The sequence below is a fragment of the Psammomys obesus genome, unplaced genomic scaffold (assembly GCF_907164565.1).
Source record: "Psammomys obesus unplaced genomic scaffold, mPsaObe1.curated_primary_1811, whole genome shotgun sequence".
Lineage (NCBI taxonomy): Eukaryota > Metazoa > Chordata > Mammalia > Rodentia > Muridae > Psammomys > Psammomys obesus.
The window spans coordinates 1,199,771-1,218,607 of NW_026596443.1; the positions used below are offsets into that span (position 1 = coordinate 1,199,771).

Here is an 18,837-nt window from a genome sequence, read left to right on the forward strand (position 1 = left end):
AGCCCTCGTGGAGAACGGTAGCCTAAGGAAACCCTAGAGAAATCCTCACACTGGGGCTCGATCGTCTCTCTTACTCATTTCCCAGGCTTTGATCGGGTGTGGCCTGCTATGAAGCAGAGCTCTGGTGTCCATTCTGAGTGGTCCACACTGAAGGCCTCTCGAAGACTGCAGCCCCTATTCTAAGCCCCAATGTGTTAGGTGGTGACCCAAATTTTCTAAGCCGCCAAGCAGTAGCTCAGCACCTATTTTCTTCATGAATGGAGTGCTGCTTCACTTTCTAGTTCTACGGTTTGTGATGGCCAGCCTGCAGGTGGAGAAGCCTGCAGCCAAGTCCCAGGGTTGTCCTGTCAGTTCCTCCATTAATCCCTCTGAGACTAACCCCCTACTGAGCGCCAGAAGGCTGCTCCTGCCTATTCTGGACGCAGTGCTGGGATGGCTACCCCTCCGGTTAGCAGGAGAGTCCCAGTGCCCACGGACAAACTCACCCACCGCTACTGTCCTACCCCGTTAACTTGGGGAGGGGAGTACCATGCAAAAATGTGTTCACAGCCACAAGCTGTGCCCAGGAGCCACACCTGTCTCCTACAAGCGGAATTTCCCATCTGTCCTGGCTTTTGCAAGAGGGTCAGAAGGAGCATCAGCAATGCCGTTCATTTCCCACCTGAGCCCCAAGCGCTATGTCCTTCTCCCTCTCTCCCCAAGTCTTTGGGTCTTGGTACAGAAGGACCACTCAAACTACAGCATCGGGCCCCACCCAACTCCTTCCCCTGGGGTGTGTGCTTGTGAGGCAGAAGGGGCTTCTGGCCACGCAGGAGTTAAAATGGCAGCGGGACTGGAGGGGGTTGGCGTGGCAAGCAGACAGGGAGGAGGCGACCGGAGTGGGCTGGGGAGGTTGGGAGCGCGGCGGAGCAGCTAGTGAGGAGGACGAGCGCAAGCAGCCGGGAGGGAGGAGGCGCGGCGGGGGCGCCGGGCGCCGCGGGCCTGCTCCTTGCTCCGCAGACGCGCGGCGCTCGGGGAGCGCCGGCCCTGGCAGCCAGCCTCCGGCAGCGGCGCGCAGGATTGTGGACACTGTCATTCCGCTGACGCCCTCGCAGGCTCAACGTCGCGACCACTCCCAGGACAAGTGCAGGTTGGGGAAGGCGCCGGGCGAGCCTCCGGGGCCTGGGTGGCGGCGAGCCGCGGAGGGCGCGCAGCAGCGTCGCCAGCTGGGCGGCGAGCGACAGACAGAGGACAGCGCCCGCGCGGTGAGTGTGCGGTTCTCGGGCGGCCGGGGTCGTGAACGCCGAGGACGCTGGCGTGGCCGCGAGGGTCGCCGCGATCCTGTCCCCGCGGCGCAGGCTCTGCTGACCGGGTGGGGGAGGGAAGCGCGACCGCGACCGCGGCAGTCGCCGAGATGCCTGCAGGAGAGCTGGTGACTTGGGAGAAGGCCGGGAGAGGCGAGGGAAGGAGAGCTGGAGAATGCAAAGGAGGTGGCCGCTGCGCCGGCTGGACCCAAGCGGCGAGGGAGAGGGTCCGGGCCTGAGCCTACTGGGAGAGGCCCCAGCCCCTCAAACTGTTGCTGGGTAGCGGGGAACCCTGGAGATGTGCAGGAGCCAAAGAGGTGGCCCCGGGGTTAGAGAGGGCGTGACAGGGGCGGACTTGCAGGATGGAAGCGTTCCAGAGCCTGGGGGACTTTCCCTTCCTGGGAACTCGGGTGGTGGCCGTGCAGAAAAGACAGGATGGCCTTCGTTGGGTCTATCCAAAGTATCTCGCACCAAGAGCCAGGGTTCTTCCGGGCGGGAGAATCGGGTCTGACTGCAGTCTAGGATGGGACATTTGGGTGGGGGAGGGGCCGGTAGGGCTTAGCCTGGGTGCTGTGCGGTTTAAAACAGCTCCGAGGCCACCGCATCACACTGGGGACAGGCTAGGCTGGCCAGCCACAGGTGGGCCGTCTGTCCTGCTGGCATGGCAGGGCTGTGCGGGCACAGGCTGCCCAGCCAGCCAAGAGTCGAGAGTGGCGGGGTGAGGCAGTTGAACTGAGCCGCCGAAGGGGTAACTGGACCCCGAGGGTCGGCCCTAGTGGGGTGCTGCAATGCTCCGGGCTGTCCCTGCCCTTCCTCCCCCACCAAATGAACAGGAAGGAAAATGTCAGCTGGGCTTTGTGCTCTGTTCCTCAGGCTGCCGCAGCTCCCATCTGTTGAAGCCAACGCAGCTTCTAATTGGGCGACTGGCAGGGCTTGGAGGGGGTGGGCTGGGCACAGTCCTGGTTGCCGCTGGTTGCCAGAGATGGACTGGCAGGCCCTCTGCTTGAAGACCCCAGAAGGGAGGGGGCAGTGGAGAGAGCAGCCAGGTCAGGACGGCAGGAGTGGCCTCTTGCCAGCTTCTTCACCATTGTCAAGGAGACCAGAAGTAAAGATCTAGGCATCTTTACTTACCAAGAATGACGGCAGGCTTCATGCCCCCTGCCTCAGCATCACTCTGGACAGTGTTCTCTTTCTGAGGAACAAGGCCAGAAACCTCCTGTCAGTGGCCCACTGTGCTCCTTGAACAGTCCTCCAAAAGAGCAGGAACAGACAGGGCTGTGTGCAGGACACGAAGGTCCATTGGCCAATGTGTCTTCTACCTACCAGAAAAAGTCACATGTGGGTGGCTTGACCCACTTTTCTGGGCAGGAGATGTTGTGAAGAAGCAGAAGAAAGGAGCACAGCTTGGGGTCTGCACGCTTCTCAGGCCTTCTTCCTTCCCTGTGCTGCCTCAGATGGCTCCTGCTGCCTGTGTAGGGGGGCCTGGGTAGAAGGCTATTTGGAAGAGGTAAAGGGAATATACTCTCTGGCACTTCAGGGGTTTTGATACTCTCAGAGTCTGCCACATAGAAGCACCCACAAATCCAGATCTCCTGCCAGAGCCTACCCTGAGTGGCATTGCAACCAAGCTAGACCAGCAGATTACATGCCAACTGCCCAAGCATGCCCTTTCCCCTGTCCCTCCTTTACTTTCCCTCCTCTTCGGGCACCTCTCCATCTCCCTTTGCTCACACTACCCTGCTCACCTCTCACCCTCTACCTCCCCCTTCCTTCCAGGTCTCCACCTCCACCTTTGCCTTTCTGTAAAATGAAGCTCAAACCACACGCTGGGCACACAGTGGCTTCCTCACATCTTGACAGTGGGCACAGATGTACCATCATCGTCCCTGCTGCATCCCCCTTTGCAGAGAGGACCAGGCTGGTGGGCTTGGCACCTGAATTTGCTTGTTCCTGTCACCCCCTGTGCCCTGCCATTCTCTCACTCATTCACTCACTTGCTCCTCCTACTCTCTACCTCCTTGCTTCTTTTATTTGATGGGAAGGAGAAAGCTCATTGCTTTAAAAAAAAAAAAAAAAAAAAAACCAAAAAAACAAAAAAACAACTTACTCATCCAAAAGCTACTTATGGAACACCTACTGTGTGCCTAACACTATTTTAAGAGAGGAGGGTACACATAACAGAAAACCTCCATGTCCAAGGCCAGAACGGAACTTGTATCTGAACTTGGTAATTGCTTAGTTCCATGTACACCAGATTATCTCAAAGGTTTGATGGAGGAGGAGGAACATCAAAATCCTACAAATTAACATTATAATCACAGAATGACCCTGAACATCCCATCCCCATTCCTTGCCATATACAATGTACCCACTTAAGTCATTTCTAACCTGAAAGGATGAGGTGGTTTCATAGCATCATCTGTCTTGGAGGCCAGGGCTCTGTAGAAGGCAGTGCTTCATACAAGAAAGGAAGCAGTGACAGCTTATGGAGCAGCTGCTCTGCGCCAGGCTGTGTGGGGAGCTTAACAGAAACCGTCGTATTTAGTCCTCCTGAAGGGCTGCATCAGTGTCCCTGATTTCTAGCTGAGGCGTCTGGGGCCTAGAAGAATGGGACACTTGCTGTCAGTGGTTTTTGAACCACTGTTGCAGTTCAGTTTTATGATGTTTACAGCATCTGCTAAATTCTACAGTCGCAATGAAGCGGTTCCTCACATTTGCCCTAGCCTTTCAAGAGAGCATCTTGTCTCTCCACTTAGAATACAGACTATATTTGCTGAATGGTTGCATGAATAAACCTTCTCACGTGATCCAGGAAGGCTTCCTATAGGAGTGAGGGCATTGCAGAGGACACAGGGAGGGCAGAGAATCTTTCCATCCTACAAGTGTGACAAGCTGTAGCTGGTAGCCTCTTTTCGTAGGCCTCCACCTTCGTTGGGGTTAAGAGGGAGGAGGACGTTGCTGTGGTCATCTGAGGTCAGTGTTGGAGCTTCAACAGTGGCCAGCCTAATGAGTCAGTGTTGCTCCTGTTGTTGGCCTCCTCGGGTAAGCCTTCACTGTCGCAAAAGCCCAGACAGAATGGGGGTGGGTAGCTTGGGTGCTTGCAAGGACTGCGGGCCAGGGCAAGGTCAGTGGTCAAGGGTGGAAGTGGGACAAGCAATGGGGACACAAACAGGAAGAAGATAGAGGATAACTTAAAAAAGCAAAAACAAACAAACAAAAAACAGGGGCATGGAAAAATAGCCACAGCAAGACAGGTCCTGCTGCGGGAGTGTGTGACTGGCCTCTAAGAGAGGCCAGACCAGAAAGCTGCCTCTGCCTTAGACTGTAGCTGTCTCTAAGCTTTGCACAGGCTAAAATTGCATGGAGTCCATCTCATTCAGACTTTACATGTTCAGTCAACTCACCTTTACTGAAGCACCTACTCTGTGCAGAAACCGAGATAAAGCAGCTACTGTCTCTGCCCTCGGGTAGCTCACAGTAAGGGTAGAGATTCCGGAGCCACCTACCCAGCTTCTACGCAGCCTGTACCACTTGTTGCTGGGAGACTCTGGGAAAGTCACCTCACCTCTTTAACCTCAGTTTCTTCATCTATAACCTGCATATAATAGTACCTACTTCATAAGAGGAGGGAACACAGGCCAAAGAGAACAGATTCTGAAATATAGTAAATGCTATATATGTTGTTGTTATTATTAACAAGGAGTCGACGCTGAACGGAGGAGGCTACTCACATCTGTAGACTAGAAAAAGACTTGCTGAGCACTTGCTATTTGGGACAAGGCCTGAAAAGGGGCCAGCTAGCAGAAGTGGGGGGCCTCAGGACAGCAGTGCTGAGGGTATCTGAGGCACAGGAATTGTGTATGAAAAGGCACCATGGAGTGTGTGTGTCATCCTTTATGGACATCACTAACACCACTTAGTGGCCCTCTTCAGCCTTTTTGTTCTTGGTGCTAGGAGCTGGGCTTCTAGTGGGACTGGCTAGCTGCCCAGAACAGCCCCACACCCCTTGGTCTAAAAGAGTAAGCTTCTAAGCAGGGGCCTGGTGCAGCCCTGCTGGGCTTGGTTGTGTGACCTTGCCTCTCCCCCCACCCCCCTTACACACATGTCTAAGCCATCAGTGCCCAGATTCTGCTATATCCAAGGCCTTGTACTCCGGCTTCTGGTACTTTCTGGGGACCTGGGAGATGCCTTGGCCTTAGAAAGCTGCCTTGCAGGAGGTGAGTTTAACCAGGTCTGCTTTAGAATTCAGTTTGTCTCTGTGTGTTCCTTCCACCCACATCTTCCCTGCTGTTCAGCGTTTGATGGACTTGAAGCAAGTTCCAACATGAAGAGTGGGCAGAGAGTTCCTGGGGGCAAAAATGGTTTCTCAGCTTCCACTTCTTGACGTGTAATGACACACATTAGAGCACCTGCCATTGACTGAACACTTGTGTGCCAGGCACCGTGCAAAGTGGTTTACCTATGTTGTCCAACTAGACCCCAAATACCCCTATAGGCTGGTGGCAGCTCTTGTCCCTAATTGAAACATGGGACAATGGAGGCTCTGACTTGTTCAAGGAGACATGGAAAGGAGGGATTTAACCCTTCTCTGTCTTTAGGGTTCCTGCCCCTTCACCACCCCCAGGATTCAGCAGTTATTGGCTTAGGGGTATCCTGAAGTCATGTAGCCCACTCTCCTAGATAGTTTCTTCCTACAGAAACAAGTTCCCCATGCCTGCCCTATTCAAGCCAGTAGCTACCTTTTCCTCTCATGGGAACTTCAGAGTCTCCCTGACCCTTTTTTTCTGCGGCTACAGGTTGTGATATTCAATACCATAAACCTGTTTTTGTTGTTTGATATTTGGTGGTGCTAGGAATCGAACCTAGGACCATTCACATGCTAAGCAAGCACTCTCTCAATGAGTCATATCTGCAGCACCCAGGACCTGATAGTTAAGATCTAACACTGGCAGGGTGGTAGTGACACACACCTTTGATCCCAGCACTCAGGAGGCAGAGGCAGGCAGATCTCTGAGTGTGAGGCCATCCTTGTATACAGACAGAGTTCCAGGACAGCCAGGGCTACACAGAAACCTTGTCTCAAAACAAAACAAAAAGATCTAACACTGCTTCTTTCTGCCTCAGCCAGAGCCTCCAGGGCCTCTGAGGTGCTGACCCTGCCTCAGTGTCCACACAAGAGAGGGCCCAACCAAAGCTCCTCCTAGAGGAGGGGAGAATGAAATATAACTAGTGAAGGTGAAAGGAGCTGGGCAGGATATGTAGGGTCCTCAGTGGGCTGCTGCTAACATGGTGCTTGGTGTCCTGGGAAGAGCCAGAGCAGCGGGTTCTGTTGACGAGCATCTCTTGAGGCAGCTCCTTCAGAGAAAACATGTGGTAGAAGGGGGCGGTGATTGTGAAGCAGCCAGCTTGGGTCCCCCAGGAAAAGTGGGTCTGTCTTCTCTGCTCCTTCCCAAAAGAAAGAAACCAAGAGAGTAACAACAAGGAAGGTTTGCATCTGTGGAGCACTGCACCTGGGCACTCAGAGCTACGGGTGACAATGTTCAGCTCAGGAGACAAAGGTGGTGGCATCCTGAAGGTGGAGCAGCTGTAAATGCTGTGCCAGAAGAAGAGGAAAGGAGAGGGGTTGACACTTCGACCTGACGCTCAGGGTGGCCCAGCCGGGAGGTAGGATGGACTTCCACAACCCAGGGGATCTGTGGAGTGGCTCCACCCACGGCCCATCCCTGCAGAGCATCCCACATCGTACACAGGGTGGGTGGTGTTTATCAAGCCTCTGTGCCTGCCCCAAAGGTACAGGCAGGAGGGAATAACAGAGAGCTCTGCCCTTAAGGAGCTTTTACTTTGCTGTCCGGGGATACAGCAAAGTAAACTTAGAAAGCAAATGGCATATTAGAGAGTGTTAAGTGCTCCAGAGAAAACTACAGCAAGGAGAAAACAACTTATGTATGGTGGGAGAACCGGGGGTTGAGGTTTGCTCAGGATGGCCACAGTGGCTAACCAATGTGAAATGAGTACTGGACAGGAAGAATAGCTGGTCTGACAGCTGGCAGGCAAGATGGGACATGCAATGCTGGAGAGGGGCTAGGACAGGCTACTGAGAATGTGGTGCATGGCTGAAGCTGGGGAATAGCCAAAAGGCCAGACTGGAGCTGTGGTTCTGCCTGAGGACTTAGGCTTCTCTGGGTGAGATGGAGGCCTTTCAGGTTTTGGATTTTTGCAGCCCCAGGGTTAGGTCATCCATGCTAGCATGCTCTTGTCATCAAGACTATTTTGGTCAATCAGTATGTGCCCACCTGTTTGTGGAACTTGGTGGGGGAGGGAGTCTAGGGGGATTGGGAAGAAACATAAAAATATGTAAGGCCTAGTCTCTGCTGGTAGAGATGCTCAGATGAGTTGGGGAGGCAGAACTCATACTCTGAAATAATGAGGGAATAATACCAGACAGTATTTAAAACCAAGTGCTAAACTGTGTGATTTAGACTATAAATGTTATCAGAACTGTGCGCGCTGTGTGGGAGTAGACAAGGAACGCTTCCTTGGGAGGTGCAGCAGATTGGGGCCTAGAGAACCAAGTGGAGTTCCGCTCTGCAGAGAGGAGGACTTGAGAATCTACACCTGGAGGGGTGAGAAGGGTGATCACGTGGGAGGGGAGGACTGGGAGTCACATTAGGGTAGGAACAAGTCAACAAGCTCCGTGTCAGGGCAGGGAAGGGGGTGAGGTGGGAGGATGTCCCTGGAACAGTCACTTCCCTGCAACCTGTGTTTCTCATGTCATCTCTAACCCCTCCAGGGAAAAGGGCTACAATTCTTTACAAGAGAATTCTGTCCTCCAGGGGGTTTGCCTCTTTCCCTGGTCCAGTTGCTTTCTGTTCTGTTCTCAGAATCCCTCTGAGCATTCCGTAGATGTCCTTGACCCACAGGTTATCTGTGACCCATTGCTCTGAGACGCTCCTGGGTTCCTTTTACTATCTAGTCAGCAGCCGGACTTTCCTCTTGCATCTTCTCAGTGCCTCTGAGCCGCTATGTGGCAGATTACTCCATGACAGTTCTGGTAGTGAAGTAGCTGCTCCTTTCCCTGAGGATTGGGGGCCTTCACCGGGGTGAAATAGGACCCACCTCTGCAGCAGAGGGTAAGAGAATCCATTGGGATTCCCTACTCAAAGTATAAGCAAAAGTGCACAGACCTCAACCAAAGAGTAAAAGCCAGGAGTCTCATAGATAAATTTGCCACCATTCACTCAACATCCCCCCCCCCATCCCACCACTCTGGGACCTCAAGAGCTAAGAAAATGTACCCCAGGTCCTACTCCTCAAAGCTGCAGGGCTGAGTCTAAGGCTGTTGTCCTTGCTGTTCACAAGTGGAGTCAGCTGGAGCTGGGTGAGAGCCCTGTTTCCTAGCTACTTGCCCTTGGGCAATTTAGCTTGACCTTTCTGAGCCTCAACTTGGGCTTGTGCTAAGTCTGGGTTAATAAAAGCTACTTCCTGGGTTGTTAGTAATAATAGCTAACACTTGTGCGTGCTTATGCAGCGCCCAAGGCTTTACTGCATTTATCTCATTTAATCCACAGGACGCTGGGAAGTAGACATTATTTTCCCCTGTTTTGCAGCTGAGGAAACTGAAGCTGGGAAGGTTTAAGTCACTTGCCGGAGGCCACACACAATCGGCAAGTGACAGAACCAGAATGCAGCCCTACATTACAGTGACTCCCAAGCTCTAGTTCTTAGCCACCATATTAAATGATCTAATCTGTGTAAAGTGCCTACTACTAAGTAGAAGCTCAATAAATGTGAATTCCTTTCCCCCTCCTTTTCCCCAGGGCCACTCCTCTAGAGAACAGCTTTCTCCTGCAATGCATTTTCTTTCCAGGATGCCCTGGAACATGAGAAGTAGGAATGGGAATGAACCTCCAGTTTATACCAAGGAAGAAGCAGGGCTGAGGAGAAAGTGGTCCATTTGAATAAAATCTAAGGACAATAGGCCGTGATGACTTCCCACCTTTCTCTGAAGAGTGTCATTCATTCTCACAGGCCCTGGCAGACAGCATCTGCTGAGATAAGGACAGAGGTCGGGTGGAAAGAGAGAGGAGGCCAACATCCCTTCCCCAGGGCAAGAAAGATGCTGTTTCACTTGCCAATGCTAGAAATAACCCCTAAGACTGGCAAGTTGTTCACAGGAAGGTGCCAAGACTAGGCTTTCCGGACTTGGGGTGCTGTTTGTAAAGGTCAAGGTGTGTGGAAGAGAAGTTGGTATCTCGGCATCATGACCACTAAATCCATGTGCCTCCTGCCACTGGCTTTCACACACAGCTCCATCTGACATTATCTGGAAAAAAAAACAAAAACAAGAACAGATACTGCAGGGTTTTCTGAATGTCAAGGTGTCAAGGTGCATATGGGGCAGAGGCAAGGAGAGTCTTTAGAATGGTCCTCATTTGTTCCCCTTTTCTGGTAAATCTAGACCACCATCAACCTAAAACAGCCTGTCAACATTTCCACTGGACATGCAGGATCCAGAGTTCCTATGTCTCCTTAGAAGGATATCCCAAGAGATGAGAAGAGGAACCCAGGTCTCGGTTAAATTATAACTGAAAGTCATCTGGTCTTGTGCTTTCCAGTGCATTTAGAATTTGATGTTTTGCTTTGTTTCAAAACAAAACTGCAGTGCGTAGTAGGCAGAGCAAGGGTGCTTTGTATTACACTAGTCCACAGAACCTGTGAATATGTTGTTACATAGAAAAGAGACAGTAAGGTTACGAATAGAATGAAGGGTGCCGATTGACCTTCAAAGCAAAAAAATGTCCTGAATTATCCTGGTGAGCACAGTAAAACAGGGTCCTGTGAAAAGGGGGCAGAAGGCAGTATTGGAGAGATGGACATGAGAGAGACTTGACCAGCCATTGCTAGCCTTTGGTCAAGGAATGAAAGCAAACTTTGGAAGTAGGGAAAAGCATGAGACATTGTTCCCTGAAGCCGCTAGAGAGGAATGAAGCTACAGGTACCTCAACTTTAACTTAGCAAACCCATTCCAGGTAGACTTCTATGCCTATAATAAATAAGCTCAAGTAAAACAATAACTTTGTGTTAATTTGTTCCAGTGGCTATAGGAAAGTGTGTATAAGGCAAATGTAGTTCTGTAGACCAGAACTCCACTCAGCCTCCTGCTGACTTCCCAGTGTCCCTGGGGAAATGGCGTCATAGCCTGAGGCCTGAAAGCTAATTTGAAACACACTAGGTTTAAAGTACTACCTCCATGTCTTCCAGCCAGTGAAGCAAAGGCCTAGCGAGAAGGGGCATTGTTGGAAGTCACACTGAGTTGTTGAACAAGTTGTGTTTCCAACACAGAGCTGGCTTTTATCTTGTCAAACACTGCTTCTATGAAGTCTCTTTGCCACTCACCAGCAGTCCGTGCACGCCTGTACATGTGTGTGTACTTACCTACAAAGGGTGCTGAGCTAAGTGCCTGGCAGAGATGAAGTGAGACCCAGAAGAGCACCACTTGGGTTCTGCCCTGCCTTTAGACTCTCACTGGGCCCTTAGTTTCCCCAAAACACAGGTAACCAGACCCAGGCTGCTTAGGGCTACAGTGCTCCTTGCCCTGGGGTAGGCTGCCAGCTGGGCATTACCACAGCCACCAGCCACCTCCTCTGCACCTGCCCCCACCCTGCACTCCCCACCCCCAGCCTGGGCAGGATTCATTATCCAAGAAAGCTGCAGGTGAGCAGCACACAGGCCCTAGGAATGGAAAGTTGGGAAAGGAGGCGGGGCCAGCTACCTTTGTGTAGCACTTTATCCGCCTCTGTCAGGCAGTTCAGCCTTCCTAGCTCTCCCCATAATACTCCTGAGCCACTGGCCAGGCCCCAGGGCTGCCAGTTCCTGGTGTCAGTCTCCATGGCAACCCCACATTTGCTGTTCTGGTTTCTAATGACTTATTGGCATGTGTGGTAATTTGCAGAGCTTGGCAAGCAGAGCTTAGGAAACTGGGAGGAGGAGCTGAAGACTTGGCCTTGGGGAGGGGTTTGGAGTGTTGACTGGAGAGTGAGACACAAGTCTACCTTTCCCACCCATTTAGTCCCTTTGGAGTAGAAGTCCAAGTAATAGAGCTGCCTCGGGCCTAGGGCCTCCCCTCTGAAGAGCGTTGGCTGTCCCCAAAGCTGCAAAGGAGACAGATGGACAGGCAGATGTGGTACACAGCTGCTCACCTGTCAGGCAGGCTTGAGGTGTGGGAAAGCTTACAGCTGTGTCCAGTTGCAGCAGATCAGACCATGCATGTCTTCTGGAACTCTCCTGCCTGTTCCCTGGGGCTCTGGAACAAGGGATCCCATTTGGGGCCAGGAGTCTCTAGGCCTCATGGAACAAGGGTGAAGACAGTGTCCATAGGCCTTCGCTCCTTGCTGTTTCTAGGCCTCTAGAGCATTCAGAGAACTATGGAGTACAGAATTCAGTGAAATGTGAGATGGTGTAGAGAGGGGCGAACCAGCCCACCCATCAAAGAGGGAGAGACATATGGGGTCTGAACCTTCTCTACTCTCCAAAATTCCCCAAAGCTCGAAGTTCCCAGCTTCCCCAGGATAAAGGCCATAGGGAGAGCAGTGGAGAGCCTCCACTGACTTCTTCCTTCTCACAGCTTCTCAGTCTTCCTCTTCGCTCCAATCACTCTTGATGCCACTGTGTTGTGAAGTCATGGGAGGCAGCTGTTGTGCTGAACACAGCTTCGCCTTTAAAATTAGCTCCTAATCTAGGTTAGAATCCAGTGGACATGGTTTACTTAATCTATGGCCTCGGGCAGGCTCTTAACTTTTTTTTAAGCCTCAGTCTGCTTGTTTCTAAAGTGGGATTAATTTAGCCAGCTCACAGGATTGTGAAATAAAATCAGCTCACATCTGTAAAATGCTTGGTCCATAGTTGGCCCTGATAAATACCAGAGAACGTTTTTAACAAACTTTTAATTATCTACCCAAATAAACAGGAGCATTTCAATCAATAACAAAGAATTCTGGTAGACTTGGTGAGGTTTTCTTCTTTAAATATTTGAAATGCCTTCATTTATTCAGTAAATGTTTATTGAGAATCTACTAACTACTGAGTACAAGCACCCAGCAAGACTCAGGGTTTTCCTGAATGTGTTGGAATTAGGGTGGGACTAGTTTACTTGTGCATTCTCCAAGCACATAGCACCTCTCAAAAATTCTGCACCCTAGAAGTGATCCTGATGTAGCTCCCTGAGAAGTGGCTGGCCCCCAGAGAAAGGGCTGCCTTGTGAAGGTTCTAAATGGTACAAGGAGATCATGCTGCTCAACTCTGCAGAAAGGGGAGGAGAAAGGAGAAAGGCTTAGTGTGAGGTTACTCCTCTACCTTCAAGAGCTTCTAAGGTACAAAGGGGCCACTGAGGAACACCTCAGCTACCATCTGAAACAGGAGCAGGGAGCACCTGCTCTCTTTTGGTCAACTGAGCATGTCACAGCTTCATTGGCTGATGAAGGAATGGAATATAAAAGAGCAAGAGGAGCTAGGACGCTTGACTTCCTCTCTACTAGCAGATGGGCTTCTGCCTGTGGCCAGTGTCTGTTCTTTTATGAGCCCTCCTACAGCCACTCCAAGAAGGCACACACGAGATGCTGGGGCCCCAGGGACTAGCTAGCTAGTGGGGGTCTCACCTCTCAGGTTTACACTGTAGCTCATATCCAGCTGACAATGGCTTAGGGGTTCCTGCTGACCCAGGAACTAAGGAATGACTACCTGAACACACCATACTGCCTCTTCTAACCTGGGCTGGAAGCCAGACCTCAGCCAGTTCCTGAGACCCATTTTTATTTATGAGAAATTTAAGCTGGAAGGAAGGGAAATGACTTGCCTGAGGTCATACCATGTGTTTAGCACTGTGGGAAGGAGACATAAAGCTTCTAACTCTGGCTGTATGCTACATCTGTTGCCTGCTTTTCCTGACTTTCTTGGTGCTCCTGATCTAGTTCCCAAGGCATGTCAAACGAAAAGGGAGGCCATTTCTCTAAGTCTCGGAGTCACACTGACACTCCTTGCCTCTTCGCTAGCCAGTCTCCTTATTAAGTAAGGCCTTTGGCATCTGCCCATATTTCCCCTCTCCTCATACCCCCTCCTTCTATAACTCTTCCCACACACTCACCTTCTCCCTCATATTCTCCCCTCCCTGTGATTCCCCTCCCCTTCGTGCTCACCCTCCTCTTTCCAAACCTGTCTATCACCTGGCAAGATCAATGACTGTGGACAGCGCATCCTACCTCAGGCCCAGCAGCCCTTTCCACCAGGCCATCACCTGAGGCACCTAGAGGAGCACCTTGCTGTCTGATGACCACCTCCTGGTCTTCCAATTTGCTTGGACAAGGACGCTCACAGCACCATTCCTGAACCTCCTCCTGATTCCAGACAGTTTCCAAGGTCCATTTTAAGGATCCTCCTGCCAATATCCTAAACTGTCTTGACCCCAAAGTCTCAATTCTGGATCAGTTGCTCTATTTGCTGTCTTTGCATGAGGTCAAAGCTCCTGGGAACACGCACACACACACACACACACACACACACACACACACACACACAGAGAGAGAGAGAGAGAGAGAGAGAGAGAGAGAGAGGAGGGAGGGAGAGACAGAGAGAGAGAGGCAGGTGGGTAGTACATCCACAAGCTCACCATCACCAACCGAGCTTGTTCTTCAAAAGGGCCTAGTATTCCTATCGAATTCCCTGGTTCTCCCTCCTGACTCTCCAATGAGTGTTTCACACCCTCCTCCCCAAACCTCCACCTCCATCAGTGATCTCAGCTGAGGACCTCACCTCCCACTTCATAGAGAAATGGCTGTCTTCAGGCAGACCGCTCCGGTTGCCCCTCCCAAACGTTCAGGCGCACTGCCTCTCACCATTCTCTGCTCCTCCCTCTGTTTTGGCCAAGGCCACAAGGTGCCACCTCAATCACTATTTCCCATTGGGTTCTAGAGCCTTCCCTTGGCCCTCCCTTGTTTCTCCTGGCTTCAGACCAACAACGAAGTCCTTCCCCAGGCCCAGTTGTGGCTCCCACCCTATCTTCATCCTCTCCAGCCAGAGTGTCTTGAGAGACTTGGTTCCAGCAACATGCTCCACTTCACACCGCCCACACCTTCCTCAGCCCCACTTGGGTATGGCTCCCACCCCCAGCCCTGAGAAGAAGCAGCCCTCCATTCTGCTCCAGTCAAGCTTCATTTGTAGAAGTGTTTCCCCTCAACTCTTGGCTCTTCCCCTTTCTCTGGGTTTCTCTTACCCCACATTCCTGGCTTTTCTGGTTACTCTGAACTCATCTCTGCTGACTCATGCTTCTCACCTCCATCTTTAAATGTTAGCATTCCTTGCGGTGGTGTCCGTTGGTGGTACTGCTTTCAGACTGAGGAGCCTGTCTCCAGGTCATGACTTCACAAGATGAGCTCCACTTATCATCCACACACACGACACTCAAATCTCTGCTGTTTCCTCAGAGCCACCCGCTGAGGTAGAGAAGATGGATGTGCCGGCAAACTTCAAATTTGGTGGACCTAAGCCACAGTCCTGCTTTCCTTAACTCTCCACGCCCTTTCTACCGCTGCCTGCCACTGTGTGGCTTGATTTTGTGAATGGAACGGTACGTCCTCATGCTTGTTCTGCAAGGTGGTGTGAGCTGCTTAGCTGTTCTTCTTTTACCACCAGTATGTGGCCAGGTCCCATCTCCCTGAGAGCGGCGCTTCACTGACCTCCACATTGTCAGTTCAGGCCATTTCTCCTCCAACTCCAGACACTGGGATCACCTTCTCGCTGGCTGTGACCCCCAGCATCTCCAGTCTTGACTCACAGTCACTGTTCCGGGGATATTTTGAATACAAACCTGGGCACTTTCTGCCATCATCTCAGCACTCTGCAAGGCATCTCAGTGCTCTTTGGATAGCCAGGAAATAGGCCCATGTGGGACCAGGCCCAGGCCTGCCGAAGCATGCTCCTTGAACCCTGAGTTCTCAGCATATGCTTCTTTATGTGTACATGTGTGTGTGTGTGTGTGTGTGTGTGCGCGCGCGCGCGCGCGCAGATTCTGGTGTGTACAGGTGTGCAGGTACACATGTTAAGAGGCTGGAGAACAAGCTCAAATGGCATTACGTTCCTCAAGAACTACCTCATTTTATTTTTGAGGAAGGATCTCTTACTGGCCTGAAAGTCATGAAGAAGGCTAGGCTGGCCAGGAACCCCAGGCATCATCCTGTCCCTGCCTTCCCAACACTAGGACTATGTGTGCACACCACCATGCCTTGCTTTGTTTTTGTAAAACACGGGCGCTGGGAATCAAACTCACGTCCTTATTCTTGAGGTAGGCGCTTTACCAAGAGCTTCATCCCCATTCTAAGCGTGCACTCCTTTCAGGTCCTCATGGCTTTTGTGTTTGCTGTCCCCTGTCTCTATATTACTCTTCTGGTCCTACACTTCTCTTGAATTTAGGCCTAAGCTTCAGTTACCTTTCTTTGGAAAAGCGACCCTCCACCTCCTCAAACCTCTGGCTAATACTCAGTCTCCCGTGTGTTTCCTTTGCAATATGCACCCTTTTTACATTTGTTTGTTTTGAAACAGTTCTCACTGTGTAACATTAGCTGGCCTGGAGCTCACAGACATCCACCTGCCTCTGTCTTCTGAGTCCTGGGATTGAAGGCATGCAACATCACACCTAGCACATCCTTTTTACAAAAGGTTTATTCGTGTGTGTGTGTGTGTGTGTGTGTGTGTGTGTGTGTGTGTCACATGTGTGTAGGTGCCAGCAGAGGCCAGAAGAGAGGTTGGATCCCTTGGAGTTACAGGAAGTTGTGACATGTTTGACATGAGTGCTGGGAACCAAACTTGGATGCTCTGGAAGAGTAGCAAGAGGTTAAGTGTACCTTGACCTCTGAGCCATCTCTCTAGGCTCACAACATACATCTCAATAGCTAATTGTGTCAATTAGAGCTTTGCAAACAAATGCCTGTCTCTTTTACTAGGCTGCCACCCCATGAGGGTAGAGATTCTTCAGTTTAGTCACCTTGCATCACTGTTACCTGGCACAGATTAGGCATTCACAAATATTCAGAGCAAGTATGGTGGCACATACCAACACTGAGGAGGAATCTGCAGAAGCATGTCAAGTCTGAGGGCAACCCAGGCTATTCCAGAGGAGGTCTCTCAACAACTCAAATGAGGACTGGGTGTGGTAGCTACATATTTGTAACTCTAGCACTCTGGGGTTAGAAACAGGAGGATCATGAGTTTGGGGCCAGCCTGGGCTACATAGTGAGATTCTATTTCAAACCAAACAAAAAGGCAGGGGGGAACCAAGAAATGAATTAAAAATACTAAGGAGTGAAATCATTAAGAAAAGAGGGTACAACCTGCAGATAAGGTAAGCTCACTTTTCATTTTTTTTCTTAACTTAGTGGTTAAGAGCACTGACTTCTCTTCCAGAGGACCAGAGTTCAATTCTCAGCACCCACATGGCAGCTCACAACTGTCTGTAACTCCAAGATCTGACACCCTCACAGACATACATTCAGACAAACCACCAATGCACATAAAATAAACTTTAAAAAAAGCAAAGTAACTTTAAACAATAAGAGAATCTCATAGCAAAAAGCAGGAGGAAGGGAGAGCTGGTGAGCTGGCTCAGCAGTTAAGAGACTGGCTGCTCTTGAGGAGGACTCAGGCTCAATTCCTCACACCCACATGGCTGCTCACAATTATCTGTAACTCTAGTCCAAAGGGACCCAGTTCCCTCTTCTGACCTCCACAGGCATCAAGCACACATGTGCTGTACATACATAAGCACAAGCAAAACACACATACACATAAAAAATAATAAAATATTTTAAAAACATGTATAGCCCCTTCCCCGTTTGACATCTGAAGTTCTCTTTGCAACCTAGAGGCCTTATGCTGCTCAGCTGCATTGTCCTTTGTGCTACTGTGAGGAAGCAGGGGTGAGTGTAATGTTTACCTGCTGCCCAGTGGAGGAAGCAGGGGTTTTGGTGGCTGACCTGCTGATCAACCAGAGTCGAATCTGGGCCTCATACGTGGGGCCCCACTGCAATGTTTTCCCCATTGCTACACATCTATGCTAATGGGAAAAGGCTGTTGAGTGCTCAAGATGATCCACAGCAACTGATGGAGAAGTCGCATCAAAACCCAAACCTCATGGGGTGGAAGACAGGCCCTGGGGTACAAGCTGCAGCTGAGGGAAGTCAGCCTTTCCTCACAACTCAGTGGGACAGAACGCCCCACCCAGAAGCAGAAGAGCCCAGAGAACCCAGAGTGAAGAAGGAAGACTCAGAAGGTGACAGTAGCTGCTCACACCATCTCCTGAAGAACAAGGGCAGTGCCACCCAGGGCCGTGCCCCACCTACCCCTACCCCCAGCTTGGCTTCTGCCAGCCTCTCCTCGGCTCTTCACAGCCTTCCAGAGGCCCACGTGGAACCAGCAACCCTGCTTCCCCAGCCACCCCTCGATGCTCCAAGCCTCTAACCCTGGGGACCTTCCCAGTCTCTTCTCCTGGCTGGCTCTTCCCACTCACATCTAGTGACGTGTTTTCCAGGAAATTCTTCCCACATGCTGAGTACACCCTGCTTAGTCTATGAAATGCCCTTCTTCGATGGTCTTTCTCTTGTGCTGGGTTGGAAGCTCCGCAAAGACAGAGCCTGGGTTTTATTCACAGGGGTACTCCCATGCTGGCATTCTGTGGTAGCAATAAAATAACACGTATTGAACACTTGCTGTGGGCTAGATGCACTGAATTTTAAAGCAGCTTTTTATTTTAAAACCAAGTATAAATTCACTGGAGGTTCAAAGAAATATACAGAGAAGTCCTAAGGACCCTTCATCCAGACTCCCCTGCAGTTAACATCATGCTTAACTACACTGCAGCATTAAAACAAGGAAACTAAGCTGGCATTCCTTTAATCTCAGCACTTGAGAGGCAGAGGCAGACACATCTCTGAGTTCAAGGCCAGCCTAATCTACAAAGTAAGTTCCAGGACAGCCAAAACTTAACAGAGAAACCCTGTCTCAAGAAGAAAAAAGAAGGGGGGAGGAAAAAGGAAGAAAACTGCCTTGATATGACCCGTAGCCTTTATTCACATGTCATGTCCATTTGTTGGGGGGGGGGCACTTTGTGTAACTACACCCAAAATCAAGTTACTAAACTGAAGCTAGGCTTGGTAAACATGTCTGTAATCCCAGCACTTAGAAGGTTGAGGCAGGAGTATGTAGGTCACAGCTAGCCTATGCTATATGGAGAGTTCCAGGCTAGCCTAAGTTAAACAGTGAGACACTATCTCAAGCCATTAAATAATATAAGATACTTAGCCAAAGTCACAGGCCTCTGCTCTGCTTCCCCTTCATAACAGTACATCCCCACCAATCTGTTTTGTCACCACAGTTTTTAGGATGTCTAGATGTTCCATAAGATGAACCATATAGACTGTAATCTTTTATTGTTAGTTTTCTTCTTCTTCTTCTTCTTCTTCTTCTTCTTCTTCTTCTTCTTCTTCTTCTTCTTCTTCTTCTTCTTCTTCTT

The 18,837-nt window shown here is 50.7% G+C and overlaps 1 protein-coding gene across 1 annotated transcript in view; it reads left to right on the forward strand.

The window, feature by feature from the left end:
- The first annotated feature begins 980 nt into the window (after window positions 1–980).
- The window catches only part of Lrrn2 (leucine rich repeat neuronal 2), a 58,565-nt gene continuing 40,708 nt past the window's right edge, over window positions 981–18,837 (forward strand). The window contains exon 1 of the mRNA XM_055598116.1: window positions 981–1,244. The gene's annotated coding sequence lies outside the window, so the exon portion shown is untranslated. The remainder of the gene's footprint in view (window positions 1,245–18,837) is intronic.